General features: G+C 45.7%; 1 long non-coding RNA gene across 3 annotated transcripts; it reads left to right on the top strand.

Moving 5' to 3' along the window:
• Positions 1-237: 237 nt before the first annotated feature.
• LOC109498113 lies at positions 238-11,012 on the top strand. 3 transcript variants are annotated; one of them, XR_002741082.2, is made up of 5 exons: positions 238-336; positions 417-502; positions 7,980-8,542; positions 9,444-9,903; positions 10,613-11,012. It is a non-coding gene; the product is annotated as an uncharacterized LOC109498113 (long non-coding RNA). The 3 variants fall into 3 exon arrangements; XR_006595454.1 differs by having other exon boundaries at positions 262-502; positions 9,444-9,620; positions 9,704-9,903; XR_002741081.2 differs by having other exon boundaries at positions 262-502.
• Positions 11,013-15,071: the final 4,059 nt, after the last annotated feature.

Genomic DNA, 15,071 nt, shown 5'->3' with positions numbered 1-15,071 from the left:
ACCCTGGGAAACATCATGATCCTGAACTAGATCTGAGCTTTAGAGAACCCCAGATTTGAATCAAGTTAATCCCAGAGAGATAAAGTCATGTTCACTTACCCCAACTGCCTGCCAGAAGCAAAGGTAAGTTCTAGTTCAGTTTCGATAAGGTCATCCTGGAGTAGGCGGGGCCCTTAATCCAACGTGACTGGTTTCCTTTATAAAAAGAACTTTGGACTCAGTCAGGCACATGGGAGGACACCACGTGAGTGTGAAGGCAGAGATCAGGGTGATATCTACCAGCCAAGGCACGCCAAAAGCTTCCCAGCAAACCAGCAGGAGCTGGGGCACAGGCAGGTACAGATTCTCCCTTCCAGCCTCAGGAGGAACCAGCCCCCCCCTACACCCTGATCTCAGACTTCCACCTTCTCCAACAGGGAGATGATGCATTCCCGTTGTTGAAGGCCCCTAGCTTGTGTTTCTTCTTTCCAGCAGCCCTAACTAAGGAGTGGAGACGAGAAAGGTAAGGGCAAAAGCTATTAGCTCTTCTCGTCCCTTGCTCTGTGCACATTGCTGCAGGCTGGCATCAAAAACACGAGACAGCTCGTCAGGGCGGGCAAGGGCAAGGGGCGGTCTGTTGGGCTGAAAGCAGCAGTGTGACCTGTGGGATGGCCACGTGTTCCCGCCTCTCCATCTCCTGGCCGCACATTCGTCTCCGGGAGGCGTTCTTCAGACTTCCAAAAACCGGCCCAGAGGCATTTACCATAACTAGTGAGGTTTAGGTTTGGTAAGGGAGCATCTGGGTTAAGGAAATGGAGAGGCACCGAGGGAAGCCGCAGCCCCCAGGGGGAAGCGGGGGACGGGGGGTAGCACACCGTGGGAACCGCAGGTCAGTCCGAGGGCTTGGCCCTCCTGATCGCCTCCACCTCCTGCCGTTCCGGGTGCTAGTGATCAATGGCTTGCCTCTCAGCATCAAATTCACCCCTTTGGTGCCTACCCTGGGGCCGTGGGAAGAATCCCATTAAGCATCTCTCCTTGTGGTAAGCATGACATCAGTTTTCTCCCTATGGACTCTGGAGGGACAGCCCAGAGGAAGGGACTTCTCTTACTGGCCCCAGTGGCTGCGCTCATGGTCAGGGACAAGCCTGCGGGAACATCGGTGACGCTGTGTGCCGTCCACATGCCCAGAATGCCACCTTGCAGCCCCACCTGGCCTGCTGATCCCTTCCTTGTAGCTCCTGCAACACGATGCTGGGGGCTCTGACCCCCCACCCACAGCAGCACCTTCATGCCTGCAAGCCTGTGACTCTGCCCACAGGCTGTGATTCCCTGCTTGCCCAGGAACTGTGGACCAGCTCCTACCTGGGCAACCCTGTCAACTGCCCTGCCGTCCATACCTTCCCCATGGAGGTTCGTACCCCACCTGGGGTGGGGACCCCCATTCCAAGTCCGTCCTTCCTTGGGCACTCTCCTACAGCCCTGGGGAACCAATGAGAAAATTTTCTACACCTTATATTTACTTTCCAAAATCATAGCTTAACAATCCCTACAGGGGCGCCTGGGTGGCTTGGTCAGTTAAGTGTCCGACTTCGGCTCAGGTCATGATCTCACAGTCCGTGAGTTCGAGCCCCGTGTTGGGCTCTGTGCTGACAGCTCAGAGCCTGGAGCCTGTTTCAGATTCTGTGTTTCCCTCTCTCTCTGCTCCTCTCCTGTTCATGCTGTCTCTCTCTGTCTCAAAAATAAATAAACGTTAAAAAAAAAATTAAAAAAAAACAACAACCAATCCCTGCAATTACACATCCCCAGTTTTAAGTACCATGTGGTCGGTCCTGTGTCCTGAGTGGCTCCAGGATGATACACCCTGAAAAGCAGGTTTGGCCATATGCATATCCTTGCATGAAAGAACCAACACTCCAAGAAATCCACAGATCCGAGAAAAGCCACTCAGCTCTGGTCATTCTGCAATCCGAGATTCCCCTCAACTGCAGGTCGACCCCACAGAGGGCCCTGTGAGCCCTGTGGGGTTCAGAGCGCCTCACTGGGGTCCAAGTATGTGTATGTTACTCCCAGGGGGTGGCATCCTTTTCTATTGATTTGCATAATTAAATTGTATAATAGACGTGGGTTCCTCAAGAGTATGACTGGGCCCTGGGACACTAACACTGGCCCTTCAGGCAAAGCCGGAAGGAGAAGTGAGCTGGGTAACCCCGCAATCGTTTGTGTATTCATTCAAACACATTTATTAGGTAAAGTTTCCTTGTTTCTCCCCCCAAGTCAGTCGCAGAAGAGAAGCCTTGGAGGAAAGAATAAGGCACTTCTAACTCTTCACGGGAACACCCTGGCCACGCTCCTAGCTTCGCTCAGCCTGTTGGGTTTGGGGATTATCTGTCTGCTCAGCTGCTGTAATAAGAACACCACAGTCTGAGGGCTTAACCAACGAGCACTGGTTCGTCGTGGGTCACAGTCCTGGAGGCTGCGTGGTCCGAGATCGGGGAGCTGGCTGATCCAGTGTCCGGGGAGACCCGCCGCCCGATTGCTGACAGGTTCCCACAGCTGGGAGAGAAATCATTTCTCTTGAGTCTCTTCTTAGGAGAACGCTAATCCTATTCGTGGGGGCTCCCCCCTCATGACACAATCACCTCTCAAAGTCCCCGCCTCCTAATACTGTTACCTTTGGGGTTAGGTTTCAACACATGAATTTGGGAGGTGGATACATTCAGTCCAAAACAGGAGCGGTGGCTAATTTTATGTGTAGCTTGCTGAGGCGGTGGGGTCCCGTTGTTTGGTCAACCACTGATCTAGGTCTTGCTGTGGAGGTGTTTTGCAGACGTGGTTAACATCGACAATCAGTTGACTTTGAGTAAAGCAGATTACCCTCTATAACGGGGGGGCCTCATGTAATCAGGGGAAGGCCTTGAGGGCAAAACCTGAGGAGTGTTTTGGAGAGGGAATTCTGCCCCCAGACTATAACAGAAATACTGAGTAGGTTTCTAGCCTGCTGGCTTGCTCTCCAGATATCAGACTCGCCAGTCCCTGCAATTGCATGAGCCACTTTCCTTAAAATGAATCTCTATTTCTATGTTTCCTGTAGATTCTGTTTCTTGGGAGACCCCTGACTAATACAGTAGACAATGAGCATCTAAGAGATGGTCAGCCAGCCTGGGGGAGGGACCGAGGACATTTCTAGCAATGGAAGTGGTTTCGTGATTAAAACCATGGGCCTGACCAAATCTGGAGGAAGCTTCCAGGTCAATTCATCTGGAAAGCTTCTGAAGGATGAAGAGGAAATTGTGTCCAATGACAGGAGACAGAGGGGGCTCTTGGCAGTTTTGTGCTTCCCTGTAGAGAAACTCAACATGCCCAGAGTAGCCCATCTTGAGGGGGCTCTAGGCTGGAGAGACTCTAGGGCTTTGAGGGGACTGGGCGACGCTTGGTGAGCCCAGGGACTATAGTGCCATCTTGTCACTGGCCAGGGGGAGGCAGAGGGTTAGTGAATAAAAATAAATCTCTGGGCGCCTCTGAGGTCTTGAACTCCAAAGGAAAAAAAAAAAATGACTAAGCCCTTGCTTCTGGTACAGGTTTACAAGTGTTATGTCACAGGACTTGAAAGCTATAGAGAAATTATATTTAACACCTTACGCCAGAACTTTAAAGCTTGGGTCAGCAGACCGTGGCTCATGGGCCAAATCTGGCGAGCCTCTTGTTTATGTATGTATGTCCTGCAAAGGGGGGGGGGTTCCATTTGTAAAGATTTGGTGAAAGAAACAAAGGAAGAGTCCTTTTTATAAATATTCTAGGAAGTTCAATTACCAGTGTTCGTAGTTTTACTGGAACACACTTTTTTCTTTTATATATTATTGCCTTTGGCTGGTTTTGCGCTACATGACAAAACCGAGTTATTGGACAGAGACCGCATGGCATACAAAGCCGACGTACTTATTATCTGGTCCCTTATAGAGAGAAGCTTGCTGACTCCTGCTTTAAACCATCGCAAAACATTGAGTCTCTCTAGCAGGGTTGTAATCAGTGTGCTATGTCATAGCTTCATAGTGTGATGAAGTACCTACATGCATAAACATATAAATAAGTAAATAGGTAAACACACACACACACACACACACAGATATATGTAAAATCTTAGATGTTTTCATTTCCATTCAGGAAAATTCCAAGAAAAACTTTAAAGAAACAATAGAAACATATTTTCATTAAAAAAAAAAATGTCTTCCTGACTCAAAGTGGAACATGCCAGAAAACGGGGGCACATCCTAAACTCCATATTGAAGGGTCGCCAGGTGCTTTGAGCTCATCACCACGTGGCAACTCAATGATGTTGCAGAGGGGCAGACGGCACCTGAGGACTGGTTTTATAGGTAGCAAAACCAAGGTCAAAATCAAGGCACATCCTCGCCTGTCAGGGGCACAGAACGTGGGACTGACAGAGTCTCTCTTTCCTGAGAGGTCACCTTGCACTCTCCAATGACTTCACAAGTGCAGGTTTATCTAAAATCATTCCACCATGGGGAGATCATGTTCTTGGCACTTCCAAATGCAACATTCTCCTTAGTAGTTGCAAATTTCAGGGGTCTGCCCAAGTGGAATTCATAAGGGAAAGGGAGCAGTGAGCATAATTCGTCTTCTTTTTCGGGTTCTGGCCTTGTTTCTTTTGTCTTTGGGCTGGGAGTCTAGAGCCATAATTTTGTAATGAATCTCCAGTTGGCTGAGTAGATTCATCCCATGCAGTTGGAAGACAACATTCAATGTAGGCGGGGTAAATCCAGGGTATGGAGGAGCTTTAGAAATCCTTAGTATCACGTGGGAAAAGACTTCAGTTGGACAGAACAAGACCATAGTGTATGTAATGATGCCTATTGAAGCCCCAACATTTCAGTACTTGGCTTCTCAGGGTCTGTCTGTATCTTGGTCTCTGAGGCACTTCTTCCTGCCCAGGACAGATTCTGTGCACAGAATCCAAGCACAATATGCAACAAGGGAAAGAATTGGATTGATTTTCCAATGCTGGATCAGTTTTAAAAAGTAGATCTTTTTCATAAAATGGAAGTAATTAAGAGAAAATATTAGCTTATTCGATTTATCTTGGTCATATACTTTTAATTTTCTTTGTATATATATTCTGATTTACTATTATTTTTTTAATGTTTTTTTTTAATGTTTATTCTTGAGAGAGAGAGAGAGAGAGAGAGAGAGAAAGAGAGACAGTGTGAACAGGGGACAGGCAGAGAGAGAGAGGGAGACACAGAATCTGAAGCAGGCTTCAGGCTCTGAGCTGTCAGCACAGAGCCTGACGCGGGGTTCAAACTCACAGACTGCGAGTTTCTGACCTGAGCTGACGTCGGGGGCTTAACCATCCGAGCCACCCAGCCGCCCCTATATATTCTGATTTAAAACAACATTAACGATAATGTCATCCTAGGAAATAAGCTTAACAGAAAAAGAGCCAATGCAGAGGTTTGCCTATTGATCTAATGAGCTGGTAATGACCCTCAACAATGACCCCTAGGATATGCTGTGCTTTCCAGTATAATAACGCTTAATTATGTAGACTGAATGAGTGGAACGATTCTCAAGCTCTTCCTGTTTTCATGCTAGTCAAAGTCACTTTCATGCAATGATCTAGTCTAGTTCTGATGACATCCTCCCTTCTCCTTGAGTGGCAGTTAATGCAGGGTCTACTGCACCTTGGCCCCGATGGCCTCAGTTAATATTTGATTACTGAATGAATGGATAAGTTGATCAATAAACTAATCCAGATGTCAGGGCTCTGGCTTCAGCTGGAAGAGAGCAGAAGGGGCAGTCTTTGAAATTGGCCACGTGTCAGCAGGCTGGCAGGGGTCCAGGTAATTGTCCTGGCTTGGCCTCGTGGAGATTGTTCCAATGACACGCTTCCACAGCGTGATGAGAACTGAGGTGGAGGAGAAGTCATGTCTTTAATGCACACCTGGAGACCCCGGGTTGGGAGTAGGAACAGCCAGCAGAGCAAGTAGCGTGTGCCTTCACTTCTGGAGCTCTGCTGTATCCTGGGCCAGTCACTGTTGCTTTTGGTTTGTTTGCTTTGATTCTCTTGCAACTGCATCCCTGCCTCGGGACCAGGGAAGACATTTGTCAGAGCGGGCTGGGTGTTGCTAAATGTCCTCCCCAGCATATGCGGCCGCCGAGCCTCGGAAGGGTGTCTGTCAAGAAACTTCTCAGCCTCCATGGCAGAAAGTAAGTAAAAAGAGTCCTTTCCAGGCACCTGAGTGTCTCTGTCAGTTAAGCATCTGACTCTTGATTTTGGCTCAGGTCATAATCTCGTGGTTCACGAGTTCGAGCCCCACATCGGGCTCCGCACTGATGGCGTGGAGCCTGCTTGGGATTCTCTCTCCCTCTCTCTCTGCCTCTCCCCCCGTCACTCTCTTTCTCTCAAAACAAATAAGCTTAAAAAACGTTCTCAATAATAATAAAAAAGAGTCCTTGGGATGTAGAAATCACCTAAAACAAAATTTATGAGAGCCAGAGGACATTGTTAGAATTTCCTCTGTGGCTGAATACTTAGGGAAGAAGAGCCATCTAGTCACATGCCATTCTTGGTGGTGGGATGTGCCTCAGGCTGCATCGCTGATTTCCCACCTCACCATCCACACGGGTGTGCAGGCTGGAAACCTCCCCTCATCATCACATCCCACCCAACACCAGTTCCTTTCTAACTCCGAAGTATCTGTTGGTCCACGTTCTCCTCTCCATCCATCTGAAGAGTTTGGAGCTTAGCCATTCAGTGGCCAAGCACTAGCCCTGTGACTCAAGTTTTGTGACTTTGAAACAGGGCTGAAATCGTTTCTGCCCTTCCTACTTCACTGATACATGATGAGGCCCTACCAAGACACTTTGAAAAGCATGATGGAAAACAGGGACAGAGTTACATACTATAAGTGTACCATCAGGTAAGAAATTTTCCTTTACCGTGACATGACTTGCTTCCAGGTTATTCTATGTCACTTAAAGTTGTTGGAAGCACAGACCTGTAAACTCTGCCCTTGAAATCTTAGCTCATTCAGTCATCATGCCCACAAATGAGCCAGATGCAATCACAGTTGACACATGAGAAGGTGTGTCCCCTGGAGGTCGGGTAACCCAGCACCCAGCTGGGAAGCCTGGCTTCAGGGATCCAAGATGGCGTGAGCCAGAAGTCTTCTGTTCCTGTGTGGTCAGCATGGGAAGGAGGTCCTGAGGAAGTGCCTTGAGCAGAGCTGGGCAGGGAGTAGACACTTGGTACCTATTGTTTGTTATAACTTCTAAACAATATGGATACATATGGGTGTAATTGACCAGTAGAGAAATACACCTCATCTCAGATGCGTTCAGAAGCCTCTGGCGATTCAAGACATCCAACTAAATGGAGCCCCCTTGAGAGCAATGGGTGGGCTGCAGCTGGGACCACAGAGCCCCCCTTGCATTTTATGAGGTGGCAGTCTTTTCTCCTCCTCAGCTGCTAGGAAAGTCACTGAAGCTAGTGCTTGATCAGCAAGACACTGCTTGCTGGGGACACTGAAGATTCTCACTTCGCTTAGCGTCTCAGTTGTGCTCTTTTAGCCACACATATTACACTTCCTCTTCTATGTAAGTTTTCACTGCTAAATGAGACAGTAACTCCTCATGAGTTGGGACATTTTATTTTTAGTATGTCTGAAGTGAGACACTACTTATAATGTTAGACTAATTTTTTAGTCTGATTATACTAATTATATTATTTAATTATATTATACTATATTATAATATACTATATATTATATACTATATATTATATACTATATATTATATAGTATATTATAATATACTATTATATAGTATAGTAATATATATATAGTAATATACATATTATATATAGTATATATATAGTATATATATAGAATATATATAGTATTATAATATATAATATTATATTATACTTTATATAATATTATATTATATTAATTATACTAATTTTTTTATTATCTCTTTTAAAGCTTCTTTTATTGAGCATCTGAGAACATTCTCGATAGGCACCTCTCAGCCTTCATCCTGGAAGAAACACGCATGTCTTTCAGCGAATGGACGGTGGCACCAGACAGAACGGAGTCGGAATCCTGCTTTGGTGACTGCTTCTGCGCGATGAGCATTTGAGCCGCCCAGGTGACCTCACGGAGCTCTGTCTTGGGACGCCCAGTGTCTGCTTCATAGCCTGACCGGGAGGGTGAGGATCGTCTATGTGAATCACCGGATAGCACTGCCCCTGCATCAGAATGCACTTGACATGATACCACCATTCCCTTTCCTTAGCTCTCTGCCTCTTCCTATTTTGCGTTTCTTGTTATTCCTGCGGTCTCCCCAGGTAGGAACTAATCACATGTTGAGGCATCCGGAGACTGTTGTCCTGAACTCGCCGCATCTCATGAAACACTCGGAGTATGTTTCTCCCTCCTTTTTTTTCATGCTTCAGTTGGGTTTCTGGCAGACTCACAGCAGCCTTCAGCCAGGAGGCCGATTCCCCGCGTTGACGTGGGCGCCATCTCCTGGTCATCTGAGGAAGGTACACACACATTTTATCGGGGCTTTCTAAACCACGAGGGAATGTTAAATTCAAGCAGTGTTACTACACCCGTTAAAGAGAAATAGGCAGAGTAGCAACTCAAATAGTTCTCAAGTCTTTTGTATCTTGGCATCTTTTTTTTTTTTTTAAGTTTATTTATTTTGAGAGAGAGAGATAGTGCACAAGCAGAGAGAAGGAGAGGCAGAGTCCCAAGCAGGCTTCCTGTCATCAGGACCGAGCCCTGAGCGGGGTGGAGCTCACCAATAGTGAGATCATGACCTGGGCGGAGATCAAGAGTCGGACACGTAATTGAAAGAGTCACCCAGGTGCCCCTCTTGGCATCTTCGTTTAAACTTATGGTAATACCATGGAGGAGAGATGAAATTATATAATTTTTTCTCTATCTAGCAAGATGACTTTTATCCGAAGCGTCGAGTTTTTTTTATTAAATTTTTTTTTTCATGTTTATTTATTTTTGAGAGACAGAGAGAGATAGAGCGTGAGCAGGGGAGGGGCAGAGAGAGAGGGAGACACAGAATCCTCAGCAGGCTCCAGGCTCTGAGCACAGAGCCCGACATGGGGCTCGAACCCAGGAACTGTGAGATCATGACCTGAAGTCAGACGCTCAACAGACTGAGCCACGCAGGCGCCCTGAGCTTAAAAAAAAAAAAAGAAAAGCGGTTAAAATGTTGCAGAAAACAGCAAATGATGATTTAATTGGGAGTCTGAAAGTACTATGAATGTTCTGGATCAGATGAGCATATTAGTGATGCTGAATGAGGTTTATTTCTCAATCCTCGCCCCCACCTCCCTGCAAGCAAAGTCAAACCATTCATAGATGCTGGTGGGCTTTCTTGTCAGTAATGATGTTGCCTAAACAATGCATTTCTTCATGAACCAGGTGGTATGTGTGAGGGAAACGCATGCACCGGGCACCCTCTTGGATGCCACCGCCTTCTCTCTTGAGGACAAAGCCCTTCCAACAAAGCAACATGTAGATGCTTGGGAACCACGGAGCAGACCCTTTTCCCTGCAAAGCACCATGGAGAATCCTTTCCAAGAGGAAGGGACGACTGCGGTGAGAGCAGACAAACAGGGCAAGGGTGCATGCAGAGAGGAACTGCCTCTGACCGGCCCCACTTGTCTTGCCTTCTCTCTTAGTTTCCGTTCTAGACATTGAAAGCAAGAGTCAGCAGATGCCTGCCCGGCTGGCCACCTCCTCTGTAGATAAAGCTGTATTCACACACGACAGCCACAGCTATCTGTCTGCATGTGGTGTCCTGCGATGCCGTCCCAAGTGACATCATCACACTCCGCGATTGTTTTGGCAGGGGACGGGAAGCCGGGTACCGCCCCTGGAGGTAGAAGCCCCTCTCCTGCTGCCAGGGTGGAGGCGATCTTGGGAACTACACGGCCAAGAAGTATGGGCCTGGGGCCGCTGGTGAAATCAGGCGGTCAGGAGCGGGTGGGACACAGGCGGGGGCGTTGAGAAATTCCCTATGATCTTATCTACATGCAGCACACTGTGTGCAACTCTCCCCTCCGTCCACCCCCGGGCCTTGCTCTCCGCAGCTTGTTAGGGCTGCACTGTGCAGCTGTATTTGTCTCTTCGACTGTGGCCAAGTTGAGGTTATTTGGGTACCTGAGTCCCTTCTTCTTCAGTGTCCCTTGAAGTCAGCAGGCCACATGGCACCGTGGTGCACGCACAGCTTCCTGATATAGAGAACAGGAAGACGTTTGCTCCTTTATACGCAAATAATAAGGGCCTACCATCGCCTCACTCATTAGCAGAAAGCTACTGATGGAGAAGTATTGCCATCCGAGCCTCAAACGTTTGGTAAAATGTTCTCGACGTTTAGCTGTTTTATTCTGTGTCGCTCCTCCAGCCACTTAACTTCATTCAGTTTGATGTAAATGTACGTTCCAGCAATACGTCATCTTAGTTCTTACACCGTGAACTAGAAGGGACAAAGCAAGGCTTTCTACGGGCAGCTGCAACTGCATTTTTGCTTATGTGTTTGTTTAATGGCTGAGGCCAGTTTTTGATTATGCTTAATTTTTTTTTCCTAGGATAAAATCCTTACCTCCGAGACTGTGCCCCCTCCGGCTATAGATCAGCGCATCCACACCCTGGGGTCAGTTCTTATCTATTCACATGGAAACTTCGCTTTGCTTCTCCAGCCCGGGGCCTGTCTTCTGAGCTCCAGAACCATCCAAACATTAGACTGCCTACTCAGCGTCACCTCTGGAATTTTGCAAACTCGACATACTTAAAACCATTTTCATGGTTTTTTTCCCTTCCTTTCGTGCCCCCCGCCAGCCCCCTTCTCATGCCTTGCACACTAAACCCGTGTTCCCTATTTCACCAGGAAGTGGCACAAGCCAAGAAACCGAGTAGGCTTCCCCACGCTGTCTTACAGCCACATGTTCTTTTTATTATTATTATTATTAAATATAATTTATTGTCAAATTGGTTGTCATACAACACCCAGTGCTCATCCCAACAGGTGCCCTCCTCGATGCCCATCACCCACTTTCCCCTCTCCCCCACCCCGCATCAACCCTCAGTTTGTTCTCGGTATTTAAGAGTCTCTTATGGTCCGCCTCCTTCCCTGTCTGCAACTTTTTATTTTCCCCCTTCCCCTCCCCCATACAGCCACGTGTGTTCAATTTGTGTACGATTCCCTGTTCCTTTTATTTTTTATTTTTTAAGTTTATTTATTTATTTTGAGAGAGAGACAGCATGACTGGGGGGAGGGCCAGAGAGAGAGGGAGAGAGAGAGAATCCCAAGCGGGCTCCGCACTGTCAGTGCAGAGTCCCATGTGGGAGTCAAACCCACCAACCATGAGATCACAATCTGAGCCAAAATCAAGAGTTAGACACTTAACTGACTGAGCCACCCAGGCGCCCCGTATCCATTGATTTTAATTCACAGTTGACTTTTTTCCTCTCCATCTTCATGACCATCACCCTAGTCCTATCATTTCCTATTTTCTAAATATTATTTTATTTTATTTACTTTTTTATTTTTTAGAGAAAGAGAGAGTGATAGAAGGAAGGGCAGAGGGGGAGACAGAGAGAGAAGGGGAGAGAGAGAGAGAGAGAGAGAGAGAGAGAGAGAGAATCCCAAGTAGGCTTCATGCCCAGCACAGAGCCCCATGCGGGGCTTGATCTCACAACTCTGGGATCATGACCAGAGTCAAATAATCTATAATTACTCAGTTGGTACTCAATCAACTGAGCCACTGAGGTGCCCCTTAAATATAATTCAAATTTTAGCACATATTTTAATTGGTAATACAAAGATATAAAACCCCAAATCAGAACGTATAGAACAGTATGCACTGAAAAATCTCCTTCCTGCCAGTCCCCTAGCCAACCTGTTACTGCCCCCCATGCAACTCATGCTACCCAGTCCCTGCGTGTCCTTTGACACAGTGTAAAATATCCAATTACTCTACTATGTGTCTTGGTTTATTTTAATTAAAGAATTTATCTTAGTGCTCATTCCACAAAGAGTTTCTTTATTCTTTAAACAGTTTTCTGTCATCCTATTAAAAAACAAACTGTAATTTAACTAGACTGTTATTGGTAGGCATTCAGGTCATTGTCAATTTTCCCATATCTATAAAGTAAATTCCTAGAAGTGAAGTTACTAGATTAACTAAGAGCAAAGCCACCATTATTTCTCCTGGAAACAAGAGCTTCCTAGCTGGTGTTCCCTCATCTACTCCTGACCTCCTGTGATCTTTGCTATACTCTGTAGCCAGAGTAATCATTTTTTCCATAGGGGTGTCCATTGTTCCAGGATCACTTTTGAAAAAAACCTCTTTTCCCTCATTCAATTGCCTTACACTGTTGTCTAAAACCTATTAGCTGTACCTCTCTCTGTATTGATCTCTCTACAAATCTCAATTTCAGCCTCTGAACTCTATTTTGATACATTGACCTATGCGTCTGTCCATACATATATTTCACAGTCTTTTTTTTTTTTAATTTTTTTTAACGTTTATTTATTTTTGAGACAGAGAGAGACAGAGCATGAACGGGGGAGGGTCAGAGAGAGGGAGACACAGAATCCGAAAGCTGTCAGCCCAGAGCCCGACACGGGGCTCGAACTCACGGACCGCGAGACCGTGACCTGAGCCGAAGTCGGCTGCTCAGCCGACTGAGCCACCCAGGCGCCCCTTCACAGTCTTGATTACTAAAGCTCTTGCAAGTATTTTGTATTTCAATATAATTTTAGAATTAGCTTGTCAATTTCTATTTAAAAAAAAAAAAAAAAAACCCGCTGGGGATGTTCATTGGGACCAGCGTGGGATCAATATAGATCGATTTGATAATTTGGGGAAAAATCAACTTGGGGAGAATTATATCTTGATAATATGAAGTTCTCCAGCCTATGACATAATAGATCTCTGTTTTTAAGTAGGTCTTCTTCTTCTTCTTCTTCTTCTTCTTCTTCTTTAATGTTTATTCATTTTTTAGAGACAGAGAAAGACAGAGCATGAGCAGGGAAGGGGCAGAGAGCGAGGGAGACACAGAATCCGAAGCAGGCTCCAGGCTCTGAGCTGACAGCACAGAGCCCGATGCGGGACTCAAACTCACGGACTGTGAGATCATGACCTGAGCCGAAGTCCGACACTCAAGCAGCTGAGCCACCCAGGCGCCCCTTAAGTAGGTCTTCTTTAGCTTCTTGCATCGATATTTTGTATTTTGTAGGGCATTGAAGCAGCGATACCCCAGCAGCAACTAATAAATCATTAATAACTAATACATACAGAAGGATTCCGAGAAATAGAAAATCAATTACCAGAATCCCACGGTAATAATTGCTTGCAGGCAAGATCCCCAGTGAATGCTACATTAGTGCGCCAAATTTTAAGGAGAAGCAGGATTTGGCATAGCTGTTAAGTACGGCTCCCCAAACATTTATAAATAACTGTGGCTAATCGTATTTAATTACTATACTTCACAAATTCTTTGATACTCCTGCCTCCATTATGTGGATCTTAACTCTCGTCACCTTCAGTGTGGTCAGGACCTATTCGCGTGTAAATAAGGGTATGAAAAAAGAAATAGTAGTTTTACAGTGGGGAAACCTGGCACGCACCACCTTAGCCGCATGGTCAAGGCGTCACTGGTAACAAGATGTTTTGCCATCGCATATGCCCAATATTATGCCTTGGGTCCTGGAACAGAAAAAGCGAGGAGGACAAAAACGGGGGAGTCCAGATGAAGTCGACCATTCAATATCAGGATTGTGCCGACGTAAGTTTCTTAGATTTGAAACTTGTACCATGATTAGTCAAGGTGTTAACACTGGGGAAAGCTAAGTGAAGGAGATACAGGCATTTTTCGTATTATCTTTGCAATTCTAGGTCTATAATTATTTCAAAACAGAAAGTTAAAAAATCAGGCAATAATTATGGAGCCGAGGGACATCCATATGTTGGAGTGAACTGCATAGGGATTGGAAAATACCTATATTTGAAAGGTCATGAAATTAAATAACAAGGATGAAGATTGTAAATAGACAAGTAGAAACCATAAAAAAAAAGAATCAAATAGAAATACTTGAACTAAAAGGGACAATAACTGAAATGAAAAACGCAATGGATATATTTAACAAAGGATCAAATTTGTGTACAATGGTTCAGAAGAGAGAAAAAGGGATTTAAAAAAAATAGAAAAGAAATGAAAGATGTCAGACACAGTAAAAAAGAAAAAAAAAACCTTAGTGTATGTGAAATTATATAAAAACAGCCCCCTCCTCACTTCTCCATAGCACCCCTTTCTTATCCCACTCACAGAGAGACTCTATCTTTCGTCACTCTCAATTAGAGGAACAATTATGAATTTAAACATTTAATGATAACTAATATTAATACTATTAATTAATACTAATTAATGACACCCAAAGATTATTTAAGTATGGATAATACATGCATACAAACAGATAACGTTTCTTTAAAATGTGTTATATATGGGGGTGCCTGGCTGGCTCAGTTGGTAGAGCATGCGACTCCTGATCTCAGGGTCATGAGTTCGCACCCCCTGTGGGGTGTAGAGATTACTAAAACAAAAATAAATACACTTTAAAAAAAGCATTTAAAATGTGCTATATATCCTGGACAATTTTGCTGGGTGCTTAACCTATGAAAGTAATAGCTAGCAATTACACAGCCCTTACCATGCGCCAGGCCCTGAAGGCAAAGTGCCTTAACTCCAGCACAGCCTCAAGACTAGCCCCGCCTCCTCCGAAGCTCAGCAGGGGCCTGCGCAGTGAGATCTGGGTCAACCGGAAGTCATGGGCAGGAGGTTATTCTTAATGTTCTCACTTTTCAGAAGGAAGACTTTAAAGTCCTAACCCCTTCAGTCATTCACTGAAGGAAACGCCAGGAAGTGTTGGAGCTGAGGTCCCAGCCCCAGCAGCCTGCCCCCAAGCCTGGGCTCTCAGGTCCTTCTGCAGGCAAGGTAGCCCTGCCTGACTTGAGGCTTGGAAGCGAGGAGCTGAGGCTGGTCTAA

The sequence above is a fragment of the Felis catus genome, chromosome A3 (genome assembly GCF_018350175.1).
Source record: "Felis catus isolate Fca126 chromosome A3, F.catus_Fca126_mat1.0, whole genome shotgun sequence".
Classification (NCBI taxonomy): domain Eukaryota; kingdom Metazoa; phylum Chordata; class Mammalia; order Carnivora; family Felidae; genus Felis; species Felis catus.
Note: the sequence above shows the minus strand (reverse complement) of the source record. Positions and strands in the feature narration are given on the sequence as shown.